This window comes from Polypterus senegalus, chromosome 3 (assembly GCF_016835505.1).
Source record: "Polypterus senegalus isolate Bchr_013 chromosome 3, ASM1683550v1, whole genome shotgun sequence".
Classification (NCBI taxonomy): domain Eukaryota; kingdom Metazoa; phylum Chordata; class Cladistia; order Polypteriformes; family Polypteridae; genus Polypterus; species Polypterus senegalus.
The window spans coordinates 156,800,091-156,814,378 of NC_053156.1; the positions used below are offsets into that span (position 1 = coordinate 156,800,091).

The window sequence follows — 14,288 nt, forward strand, 5'->3', positions numbered from 1 at the left end:
TAAAAAAGCTTACAACTGATCACATCAATCATTCCAATGGGAGAATTATTGATCTGATTGTTCCTAAAAGGCATCTATAAAATGTGACTATTCTCAGAACGTGCAGATTGTCATTATAAAGGTCTAAATTAAATTTCAAGCTTTTAGTAAACACTTTATTTTTTTATTGTTCATAGCAAATGATATTTTTTTCTTTCTCATAAATATTGTTGGATATAAGATTTTAGTCAAAGTAAAAACAATCATGACATTTCTTAGATTCAGCCTCATCAACAAAAGATGGGGTGTATATTTTGATACCCCTTATTGAAATTGCAGCTTCCAATAATCTATCTAATTACAGTAAAACATGCATTTTGTAAAGCTAAATTAGGTGTACGGGTTTACATTTTTGTGTCACATGAAATATTCACATGAATGCAAACAGCACAGTTTGACATGACTCATCTTCTAAACCTCGATAGTAATCTATGTCAAGGAAAGCTGAAAAAGTGGAAGAAATTAATCAAATGAAATAGGGTTACAATTCAAACACACCTCTGGCTCAATAATACAATTTTCCTTTACAGGCCTGGACATGGACTCTTTCAATTTCACAAAGCTTGAAGCTTTGATAAAAGAAAAAAAAAATCAAACATGCAAAATACTAGCAAGGATTTAAATTAATTTCACCAACTGTACTGAAGTGAAGTCATTAACATTTATTTGGCAAATGGCACATTTTACCACTTTATAATTTTCTTTCAGACAGTAGACAATACATTTTCATAAAATACACATGATTTACTAATATCTATAATTTACATTGCAAGGCATTTTCTAAAAAAGGCAAGTATTAAAAAAGACAACAAATGTTCATGGCAGGTAGAATGCAGAATAATACAGGTATAGACTACAATATACTGATCATTTCTAAAATTGCATTGTAAGCTTATAAAATAAAAATTGCTATAACTAATCATAGCATTTCAGCAGTGCTTACAATTTAATATAATATTAATTTCAATAAATACGATACTAGTTTGTGTCTCATTTGTGTATATGTGTAAATTTGGGACAGTAATTTCATGCGTGCCAACTTTGTTTCATCATAATTATTGCAAAGCCCTAAAAATGTTGTCGCAATGTGTTTTTCTGCATTGCCTTAATATTTTGCAGCACTGCTGGTATTAAGCCAAGTGTCTAAAAACCTGTGTGATTCATGGCAGTGCTCATATATTAATAAACATGTTTATTTACATCAGTCTTGGGCTTCAAGTGTGTGATCATTGTGATAAAGATATTTCTTGATTTGGAATCTGAGAAAGAGTATTTACATTAAAAAGGACTTTCCAAAGTTTCTTTATTTGTATCAAATCAAACATCTTTATTATTTATTTTTAGAGGCACTTATTAATAAATGCATTATAGCTGCCAAATCCATTTCAAATACAGTAAGTGAATTTTGGGTCACTTTTTAGAGCATTCACCTTGGTAATTATATACCAATTAGTTTAACTTGTATGACAGGTAAAGTAATGGAGGTTATTGTAAAAGTCAAGATAGAAAAACAGAAATCTCGTGTTAGCAGAAAAACAGCACAGGTTTAGACAGGGGAGATCCAGTTGAATTAATATGCTAAGAGTTTCATTGGGTTTCAAAAACCTTTTGAAAATGAACACCATGTAAGGTTATGCATTAGATTGCAAGAGGGTAGAAGTTCAAAGTATTGTGACCTGATGGGATGGGGAATGGCTTACAGACAATATCATTATGATGTAAAAATTGATCAATGAAATAAGCAATGTATAATGTTTATGTTTTTACATAATTTAGAATAGGAGAATCTGCTTGATTGCAAGTAACATTAAATCAGTGGATTTTTTGAGCAACAAAATGGCTACCATTGAACCTGGATAAAATCTAGACATGACAGATATGTGTCAGATGAAGTTACATGCAGTAAAAAATAAATGTATTTTTCACTTTGCAATAAATGAAAAATCATAATTAAACAATTGGGTCTTAGTCTGCTGCCTCAGAGATTCAGGAGTCTCTGTTGTACTTGCTAACCTGTTCTGAATGGCTGTTTATCCAGTGCTTTGTTTTCTTACTTCCATTTTCTAATTATCATGATCTGCTGTTTGTTTTTTTTACTAATCTTTGGTCTCTTAAATTAACCACCAAGGAATTTAATATTGTCTCACACATACGCATTGGGGGGCAGCTAAATGGCATGAATGAAGGTAATTCCCGGTTGGACTTGGGACTGACCCTTTCTCTTTTTTCCCCGCAGACCAAATGTGAGAAATTCCACCTGGGCCCTTGAACATCACTTCTGGTTCTGCCCCTGAGGACGTCCCTTCCTCCTTCCATTTTTAAAATTTGCCGTGTCTGTACCAAAAGTCAGTTCTGTTTTGGACTCTTGTCTGTCAAAACCATTTTTTCACCGCCTTTTCGCTTTAGCAGCCATTTTCCAAGTATATGGAAGGCTGCCCCAAACCTCTTTTTGTGTCAGGGCTCAATTATTTAACACCATGGTTACTTTTTATTTTTGGATGTGATACATTTTTAATATCATTAAAATGAAATCACTTACCTGGCAGGGGAGATACCATGATCACCGAGGTGGTTCTCCCAGGGTGAGGCTCATCCCTTGCATTCCGGGTGTGCTGACTCCTGCGATTTCCCCAAATGCGGGAACTTTGACTGCATAATTTGTGGTAGTGGGGGACTGCTTTTTTTTTTATTAAATCACTTGTTGGTGCAATTGTTGCTATGCTGTTGTAAACAAGACATCAGTGTGTGATGTGTGGTCATTACCACAACAAGTAAAAGGTCAGCATTGTACACTTCCTAGTTTGTCCAAGTTTTGTGGATACAGCATTAAACCCTACGGTTTGTTTCTTTACATAACTTATTACTAGGTAGGACTTTCCCTAAGTGTGTGTGCCTTTGCTGACTACAATTTTTGATCTCATAACCAGAGCTTATTTTTCCCTAAACTCTTGATCTCTCAGTTTTGATCTTGGCTAATTTATATGTCTTTTACCTTCTCTCAAATCCATTCTTCATTCAAACTGTTTAGTTAGTCATGTATATGTTAAGTTAATTTGGAACTCTAAATTGGCGTAAAGTGAGTTTCTGAGTGTGCTCTGTGATAGACTGGCTCTTATTTGAGGGCTATTTCCTGCCTTGCATCGATGTTGCCTGACTCTGAGCTGAAGGAAGGAGGATATTGGATGTATTCTCCATGCCAGATTTCATATAACATCTGCTGAACTGGAAACCATTACTTTATTTCTATTTACCTGACTCTTAGGGTTTTGAAATATGTACTTACTACACTTACTGCCTTATATTTCCTTATTGTAGGAGTTACATTAGAACTGCTTGAATTTGCTTCTGTGAAAATAATAAAAATACATGTCACAATAGAAGAAAAGAACCAAAAGATCATGAACATTCCAAAAGTTTCAAGTGCTAGAAGTGCATCTGGATGGGGCAGGCAGAATATACTCAAATATAGAGGTGATTGATGGTTAGGAATAGACAGAAAGAAAAGCAAGATAAAAAAGTAGGAATGGAAGGTGACCACTTGTGTAAATAAAGCTCAAGATTTAAAGATTAGTCCATTGTTTACTGTAGTTCTGTTAAGATATAAGATCCAAGCCTAAAAATCAATTTCTGTCTCTTTGAATTCTTACAACAGTACAGTACAGAAATGGAAAAGTGCATATTCAATTAATTCTTCCCATTTGCTTTTTATCATTTTATATAGATAGATAGATAGATAGATAGATAGATAGATAGATAGATAGATAGATACTTTATTAATCCCAAGGGGAAATTCACAAATATACATAACATATATATATAACCAACACCATTTTTCATTTTTGTAAATTTCTAACAATTAACTCAAATGAAGTTAAAATAAACCAGATTATGTTAAAGAAAAAAAAATATATTTTTTTTTAATGAAGTGTGATGAAGATGTTAGCGTAGGTTATTTTGTTAATATGAGCAGTCGGAAAATCATTCCTGAGAAAGAATCACTGTAAAAAATAAAATCAAGATTAATATCTTAAGAAAGAAGAGATGGTTAAGTTTAAAGGGATAGGTAAGTGGAATATGTTTTCTGGTAGATGTATGGTAAGATTTTCAAACTTAGTTTATACTTGATACATCTTCATTGGGAGTGAGGGTCGCACAATGAAAATGGCCTTAGATTTGGAGACAAGTCCCACATGCCGTGTATGAAAATCACTGAATTTCAAGGAGAGGCTGATAACATGTGTACAAGAATAATGAACGAAGGGCTGAATATGACAGAACAGGTCCTTGAAATGCAAGGAAGACATGCATAAACATCTGAAACTCATCTGTTCATCATGTACATCCCACACTCATATTACACTTGCCCTTCCTTCACCAGCTTTTGGTCAATAGGTCTGACACTGTACCTTCTCCTTTTCTTCCTTTTAATTTCAGTAATAACAGGCACAACACTTCTTCCATCAGCAGAGTCTCACATCCTCTGCTGTGACATTATTAGCTATGCAACACTGATGAAACACCGTCACTTACTAACTAGGGGAATATCAATGCACTGATTGAACAGGTTGCAAATAGTAGTAATTTGTTGTGGTCACTCAAAGTGATTCATGATTCAAGTATAAATCAGACTTAAGAAGGCTGTATTACTGGCAAAAAAGTCAATATATGTATATTTTAATGCAGAGAAAAACATATTTAGAAATATACTGAGACATCTTCAAGAGTAACATTGAGACAAATATTGCATAAACAAATCAAAGCATACAAGTAGTATTACTGGCAAGTCTAATAGAAACTTGTCAAAGCAGTTAGGTAAAAAACACAATTCTCTTACAAGATCATGTGAAGAGAAATGCACAATTTAAAAATTAAAAGACAAGGCAGACAATCTCATATTTTTATATTAGTGCACCACAGAACTCACATAGTCCTCCCAAGAACAGACTAGTTACTCAACAATGCATTTTCTGAAGTAAAGGTCACAAGGTAAGAAGTATTTTGAAACAGTACACATGCAAAAACAGTGCACAGTCACTGATATTATTATGGAAGTCAATTCTGCATGAAAAAGAAAAAAGGAAATAGAACTGATGTGTTATTTTAAGTACACTCACTTGGCAAATTATAAGTAGCATCTGTACACTCGCTTATTTATGCAATTATCTAATCAGCCAGTCATATGGCAGCAGTGCAACACATGAAAATCATACAGATACAGGTTAGGTGCTTCACTTAATGTTCCCACCAGAGTGGGGGAAAAAATCTAATATTAGTGATTTAGTCCGTGGCTTGTTTGTTGGTGCAAGACAGCCTGGATTGACTCTTTTTGAAATTGGTGATCTCCTTAGATTTCCCTTCTTCAACACTCTCTTGTATTTAATCAGAATGGTGCGAAAAACATAACAATGTCCAGTGAGTGGCACTTCTGTGAATGGAAATACCTTCCTGATGACAGAGAGGTCGGAGCAGGATGATCAGACTGGTTGGAGCTGTCAGAAAGGCTACAGCAATTCAGATAATAACTCTATACAACTGAGGTAAGCAGAAAAGCATTTCATAGGAAATGTTCTCTATGCACATTTTGTACTCGTTAATACCAATGTGGAAGAACGCTATATTGCGCCCGACCCAGCACAGACTGACCCAGAGGCACATTTTAAAGCACACAGACTTTTTATTTTTCTTCCCCTGTGGGCACACATCTTCCCCGTGACCCACAGGTAATACACAGTCCCAAAAGCAGTTAAATAAGACACACAACTCTCCACCTTGGCACCAACAACTCCTGAGTGGTGGTGGCTGGCCCCTTTTATAGCCCATCTGGAAGCGTTCCAGGTGCTTGACCACCTGGTCCCAATTGCACTTCTGGATGGGGCTGAAGACTCATCCAGCCAGGCTGGTAAATCCAGGCAGCACCCCCTAGCGACAACCCCAGCTCCCAACCAGGCTGTGGAGGACTGCATCTCCCATGGACCCATGCGGGAGGTTGGGGAATCACCGTTGGCCAGGGAGGATGCCACCAAGCGTCCTGGGGGAGGTATTGAGTTATCCATGGTTGCTCCCCCAGAACATATGCAGCAGGGGCATCCTGGCCAGGCATGGGATCAAGCCGCCCATCACACCAATCAATCATCACTTGAATGTCATGACATGTCTGAGTATTGTTACTGGCCATGTGCATCCTTTCTTGGCCTAGACGATTTACCCATTTTCTTATGGCTACTTCCACCATGTCACAAAGCAAAAGTCATCTCAAACTCATTTCATGAGCATGACAATGTGTTCAGTGTTCTTCATTACCGAAATTAACATTATCATTAAAGATGGAATGTATTTTTGACCATTAGGCAGGTCCAATATTTAGTAGGGCAAGTTTGCATTGTCACTGGGCTGCCAGTAAAGATACTATACTAGCTGTTTGTTTTACTATTAGCACCTCAAACCACTATTTTAACAATTTAAAATAATTCTGAATCATTTTTTGTAACACTATTGATGACACACTTTGGATGTGGAGCCCTGCCCTCCAGTAGAGGGTGATACAACAGAGTCAGCATCCCATCACTTTCATCCATGGTTCCTGGTATATCATTTTCAGCATTTCAAGTTGAAGGCTCTGTTAATAATGTGAGGAAGACAGCCTCTATTCATAAATTGTGAGTGCTTTATTGTGGAAATAATTTTCCCCCATTTACACACAAATGTAAAAAAAAAAGAGGATTTCTTGCATTGGAAGAACTGTAGAGAAGATAACTATACAATAAATACAGATGAAGATACATTTTTAGTTTATAGCTAAGAGAAAGGAATACTTTGAGAAAGCATACTGTGTGGTGGTGGCGATATGTCAACAGTTAATTTGAGAGCTTTATTAAAACTGCTTAAAGCACACATTATAGTGGGACATTAATCCAGCTCCACCCTCCATTCAGGTAGGAGTGTTTAAAATGATCTATTCTTTAAGTACCAGGCTATCCAAGTTGTTGATCAGTTTTGATCAACAGTGGCTTCAGATAATTTATCTTTGCTTACTCATATTTATATTTTCCTCTCTGTAATTTGTTGATTATTGTGTTTGTTTATACCCATAGCAGCAATTCTTTTTAACAAACATTATTCATAGTCACAGATCATTTACTGTAGCTATAAGAACTGATACACTAAATGTTATTACCTTTAGAAACACTTCAGGATTTGCATTTTTGAGATAGGACAATGTATTAATTCAGAAAATAAGTATAATATTAAAATTATGCATTATTCTATATTCTGTTGTAGTATCCTAAGAGAATAGAAAACTGCAAATCTAGTGACTGTAATTTTTCCCAGCACCAAATTAATGCTACTGAAACTCTTTTGTTTGTTTAAAAAACATCCCATTTTCACTCTTTTCAAATAAGTTTGACCCTTCTGAAACCAGCAGGGTCACATCTGGCCTTCACAAATACCAGGTACAACCACTCATCCATCGATAATATGTACCATATGTGATGATTCACAAACCCTCAGAAAACCACTGCCCAAAGTTTTGCGATGGATTTAGCACTTAAGGAGCTGACTATTTTGTTTTTCCAATATGAGTACCATCTAATTTAGTTTTAATACTCAATATGAGTTATTTTTATGAGTAATATGTTGGTATATCTGAGCTGTTAAGCCACTGGCTTCTCATCATCTCAAAGCATGACTTCTGTGTGTTAATGTGATCAATGTGATTGGGACACTATGTGTACCACTCTAATCCAAAAAAAGAGAGCAGCGTCTAAGTCTATATTATAAATAGTTGTCCCAACAAAGCAGATGGGAGTGAAGAAAGAGAGACCACCATAACATCAAAAAATGCACAGGAAATACTTGCTAATCCACTGGGCCAGAAAAACAACAGATTCTGCTCTCTAATTTGAAGATGGAGCGGGTGACACACTATATCACATAAGAAACTCTGTGCCTAAACCATCAAACTACTCTCCTTACTCCTTTCTCTCCACACCCTAATGTGCTACCTGTTGTTTGTTGAGTTTTGTCAAAGCTTATCTCTTGATTTCAAGCTTTACAAATAGGACACAAACCATCATGGAGTTACTTCCTGCCCAACTCTGGAATCACTTTCATGGCTAGAAATGCCCTCCAAAAGTCTCAGGGTCATTTGTCTACCCTTGCTACCTTAACTATGAGGGTTGGAGTAATGTCACCACAATAAATTTACTTTACTATTTCCTTAGCTTTGTAACACATTATTTTTGTTTGTGATGTGGTTGATTTAGTAGATCATCTAATTGGGACAAACAAACAGAGCAATGTGGACTTTACTTCATTTTTTTAAGATTTCACTGAGAACAATTGACAGAACCAAGATATGTATTCATAAACAAAACACACTAGCGGACAATTCATTAGGCGGACTTACAGTACCTTGTACCAAATAAGATCCCCTTTTGCTTCCAAAACAGCCTGAATTCCAGGGTGCTAGAAATAATCATTAGGGCTTTTGGTCAGTGTGTACTAAATAACAGCACACTGCCACATTCATTAAATAGACTTGGGATGGTACCTGCTTTATGAGATGGAGTATTATTCTACTGGAAACACCTGAAAAAGGGTAGAACGGGGCCTTAAAGTTATTCACAATATCAGCACTTATGTATGTGGTTGCATTCAAATGACACTCAATTTGATATTTTGAGTCTTTATGTGTGCCAAGAAAATATTTCAAAAACCATAACAGTACCACCACAAGCTTGTACCATTGTAACATTGACATACAGTACTGATCCATGGCCTAATGCTGTTTATGCCAAATTCTGATCCATCATCTGTATGTCCCAGCACAAACCAACATTAGCTAGACTAAGCAACATTATTCCTAGTGTGACGGACAGCCGGGTCCCATGCCCAGCCAGGACGCCCCTGCTACATATGTTCCGGGGGAGCCACCATGGACAGCTCAATACCTCCCCCGGGACGCTTGGTGGCAGCCTCCCTGGCCGTTATTCGTTTCCCAGTCTCCCACATGGCTCCATGGGACATGGAGTCCTCCACAGCCTGGTTGGGAGATGGGATGGCCGCTAGGGGGTGCTGCCGAGAGCCAACAACCAGGTTGGATGAGTTATCAGCCCCACCCGTAGGTGCAATCAGGGCCAGCTGGTCAAGCACCTGGAACACTTCCGGGTGGGCTATAAAAAGGGCCAGCCTCCCTTCATTCGAAGCCAGAATCGGGAGGAAGAGGACGAGGTTGCCTGGGAGGAGTGGTGGTGCCAGGAAGGGTTGTTTGAGCTGTGTAGTTGTGCTTTTGGAACTGTGTTGGGCCTGTGGGACACGGGGAAGACGTGCCCCACGGCTGAAGAAAACTAATAAAAGCCTGTTTGTTTTACACATGCCTCTGCATAAGTCTGTGCTGGGTCGGGAGCTATATAGCGCCTTTTACATTAGTTTCTTTATTTGTCCACTTGTGGTACTCATCACTGCATTGGAATCCAGCATGGTCTTCTGCATCTGTAGGCCATTAACGTCATGGTCCAGCACATTATATGATGACCTTGTGAAGAACTGTTATTTGAGCATTTGTACCTTTTATGTTAGCTGGGCTAATGTCTTCTGACCTCTCTCATTAGTTTTTGCCCAAAAAACCACCTTTCACTGAATATTGTTTTGCTTATTACAACACTCTGGATACAATCTACAAAATCTAGTGAATGAAAACCCCAGGTGGACAGACATTTTTGAAATGGTTATTCTTAACTATTCTAATGTTTGCTTTTGAAACAGTGGCAAACTCCTTAAGCTCCTTTAGTGCTAAAATACTTTTGTTGATCATGTCTTCATGCTTCAGTATGCTCTATACACTGATGTGCAGCCACATGAATGAAAGTTTGGTTATTTGATTTAATTAGTAAACGAACCTAATATGATGACAACTCAGTGTATATTTGAGTCTCAGCTGCACTTTAAAACAAACCAGCACATTGTCACATGACGAAGTCACAGCAGATTGTGCCACTGTTGATAATATAATAGCTTTAATATTCACCCTATAGTGTCACTAGTATTTTTGTCGTGAGCTTTTGTGATATTGGATGTGCAAATTTGGTCTTCTGGGGGCGTAAAATGGCAACACTAACCTATGCACCTCAATGAAACCCAAATATAGTGAAAAAGGATAATTTGATTAAAAAAAAACACAAGAATTATTTACATTTTAATAAATGGTCCTTCCATATGACAGACAACTTCAGGTTAGCCTGCTCACTTACAATAATTATTGCATTCATATTAATTTTGTCAATAACTTCTTATCTGCTGGGGCAGTATGGTGGTGCAGTGATCAAGCTCCTGACTCACAGTAAAGACCATATTTTGCATCCCAGGTATTCCCTATATGGAGTTTGCATATTCACCCCATGTCCATGTGGGTTTCCTCCAGGTGCTCCAATTTCTTCCCATAGTCATAGAACTAGCAGGTTAGGTGAATTGGTGTTGCTAAAGCAATCTATGTATGTGTATGTTCTCCCTGAGATGGACTGTTCCTTGGCTTGCACCCGATGAATTGCTGGGATAGACTCCAGCTTCCCCAGAGCCCGACCCTGGATAGGCAGATTAGGAAGATGGACTGATGGAATTTAAAACACCTCAGCTCATTTTACTACAAAGCTCATCTATTTAATGAATGTCTACTTTTACAGAGTACATTTTATATAGAATTGAACAGGACCCTTTAAAGTAATTTGAATAAAATAATACAAAAAATACATAAAACATGACGTTAAAAGAAATGGAAATTCTGAACAGTCAGCCTAAAACTGTGAAACTATCACAAAGTGGTGTAGTTTTGACATTAGACAATTTTGAACAATGCAATAGTTGAATAATATAACATTAAAAATATATAAAACTATCTTTAATGTATGAAATAATTTTTACATTTTCTTCTAATTAAAAGTAATCCATCCTTTCGCAGAGTGCCTATAGAAGCAGCATGGAGGCTAGATAGGACTGAATTCAAGATAGGACCCAAGTCAATCTCAGGGCCTGTGCACACACATCCGCATTCATTCTCAGTTTAGAATTACTAAAAAAACTCACAAAGACATGGGAAGAAAGTCCAAACTCTGTGATTCAATCTTATTTATCTGGAAATGTGAGAAATCACGTGTAATCGCTGTGTCACCCATGATTTAACAAGGTTAAGCCACAATTAGGAAGGTGTAATGTTTTCCTTTCAATAAAAACTATGAATAATACATTGAGGGAGAACTTGTAAAAAGTTAATAGGTATGGTGAGAGTTGAACATGAAATCAATAATGTATTCATTTTACATTCATTTATTTACTGCATCCCTTTTTAAAAACAAAACCAACCCAGGATGGGATACTAATCCATGATTTAGGGCAGTTGTGTTCACATCTACTCTAGGCTACTTTATAGTCGTCATATACTGTAACATGCTGGAAAGTGACTAAATAGGAATGTGGATATTGAGAGAAAATGTAAACTCCATGTTGACAGGCGATTAGGAGAGGAAATGAACTCTGATCCCTACACCTTTTGGGATGCAACATTTGTTATAAAATGAAAATGTGAATGTTGATTGCCTTTAAAATCCAGCTATGGTGAGACTTAGAAAATTTAATGTAATTTTAGAGACCTTCATAGAAATTGAAATCATTTTGATACACATAACCTATTTACTAGTAGAACTGATTTATTTTTCTCTTTTCCCACGATATCATTTCAATTAAATATTGCGATCCCAGTTGATAGGTTTTGTAAGCCAGGAGTAAAGATATGGCATTGTTTTTTATTAACAACAAAAACCCAATTTACAGTCACTTCTAGTAAAATAAAATAATGCACTCACAAACATATATATTTTGTTATTTATAATTATGCAAACACTTAATCATTTTATATTTTAACTTTCACAGAACAATTTTTGTTTATATGCAGTTCACATTTATAAAACAATATGTCATGTCATTTTCTAACCCAGAATAGGGTCATGGGGGTGCTGGAGCCTATTCCATCTAGTAAAGGGCACAAGACTAGGAAGGAAAACACTCTGGACAGAATGCCAGTCCATCGCAGGGCAAACATACACACACATACCAAACACACACTAGGGCCAATTGAACAACAGTTGTTGGACTGTGGGGGGAAACACATGCAGACACAGAGAGAACACGTAAACTCCACACAGGGAGGACCCAGGATGCAAACCCCGGTTTCTTTATTATGAGGCAGGAGTGCTACCACTGTGTCATTATGTCCCCTTATAAAACAATATAACATTATTAAACTTGTTTAATTTAATTCACAGTCATGAGGTGACAGAGGCTATCAGAGCAGTTTTGGATTGTTTCTCTCCCCACCATTCAGAATTATAGGCAAGACCAGTTATTCTGCATGATTAGTTAATATATACATATTGTCACACAGGCATTTCAAGAAGGGTCCTCCAAGTTCCTCCCAGGTATGTGATACCACCCTGGATCAAGAGAGGGCACTGCTGCTAACTGTCTTATTTTATTCCTCCACAGTGCAGAGAAATTGCCAAGTAAGGGCAAGTGACTCATGTCTCTTCCTGTCCCTGGGCCATAAAAAGCAACTGCCCAGAAGGATGCGTCACTTCTTGCCTAAGTGACCTGAGCAAAGGAGCTCCATATCCAAATTGCAGCTGAAAAAGCCATTAAGAAATATTAAGGAAATTGTTTCGGTGGCAGCCTTTTCTGTTTCTTTATAGCACAATCATGCATTATTTTTGTTTGAATACATTAAGTAAACAAGGGTTGGTGCCCCACAATTTATCTGTGTATCAACCTGTCATTTCCTCGGATTGATCACAATATATACTGTATATATAGAAAATGATTACAAAGGACAATGAGAAAGGGTTGGACTCTGATTGGACACCCTGTTTAATAGTCTGTTGAAAAATCAAGAAAATGTGGCAGTCAACATCTTTCATCGATTCCCTTGTTCCTTTGAGCTAGTTACAGTAAAAGAATACTTTAAAAGTGGTGCTCCATCCATTTTAAAAACTGGTTCATGACTGAATGGAGACTTCCAAGTAGGTGACAGTTTAAGCAAATGGTTGAGTGGAAGGGACAGGGCTTACAGAATTAATACCAAAATTGATTTCAATTGTCTTCTAGGGCTTTCTCTTCCACACATTCCCCTGATAAATCCCCACCATGCTTCCATGTACTGCTATTGGTGGCTTTTCAATTAGTAGCTTCAAAGAACGTACTGACATGCTAGCCTTTTGCTAGACAGGTGACTAACCTAACATTGTATAAGTGATATTACATTTAATTATATTTCTGATTAATGTTTTTGCACTTGATATTTGATTAGGGGATTACAGTGGTTGTTTACATTTTCAGAAATTGTATACTGTTCCCATTAGATGCCTGATATACTGTGTAATGAGAGATTTAATGATAAAACAACATTAGCTTAATATAATGCATTTAAATCTTTCAGATGCAATTTCTAAAACATAAAATGTATTGTTCATTAGACTTTTATTCTTATGAATTCTGTCAATAAATACCAGATAATAGCAAACAAGTAAGAGTTGTTTATTAGAGTGCAGTTTTAATTTCAATTCAGATTACCAACAGGGGGCACGGTGGTGCAGTGGGTAGCACTGCTGCCTCGCAGTTAGAAGACCCGGGTTCGTTTCCCGGGTTCTCCCTGCGTAGAGTTTGCATGTTCTCCCCGTGTCTGCATGGATTTCCTCCGGGTGCTCCAGTTTCCTCCCACAGTCCAAAGACATGCAGGTTAGGTGCATTGGTGATCCTAAATTGTCCCTATTGTGTTTTTGGTGTGTGTGTACCCTGTGGTGGGCTGGTGCCCTGCTCGGGGTTTGTTTCCTGTCTTGCGCCCTGTGTTGGCTAGGATTGGCTCTGGCAGACCCCCGTGACCCTGTAGTTAGGATATAGCTGGTTCGATAATGGATGGATTACCCACTTTTTCAACAAATAGTGTTGAGCCAGTAAAGTCAAAGTTACTTTTTGCCCATTTATGAGGGAATTCGGGGTTTGAAATATATATAAAAAAAATATGTTCTAGCAAAACTGTAGAATAGCACCTTTTACTGTATTTATGGAAATCAGTGCACATTTATTAGTTGAAATTTTAGAATACCTATTTTTATTCAAATTGATTGGAAGAGAAGTCCCTTTGCTCCAAGAGGTTCTAAATATTAATCATGCTGAACAAATTCACTCTTAATAATTAAAGTAAAGTG

The 14,288-nt window shown here is 37.0% G+C and overlaps 1 pseudogene; it reads left to right on the top strand.

Annotated features, from left to right (window-relative positions):
- Nucleotides 1-2,570: 2,570 nt before the first annotated feature.
- Nucleotides 2,571-2,722, top strand: LOC120526959 (annotated as a pseudogene).
- Nucleotides 2,723-14,288: the final 11,566 nt, after the last annotated feature.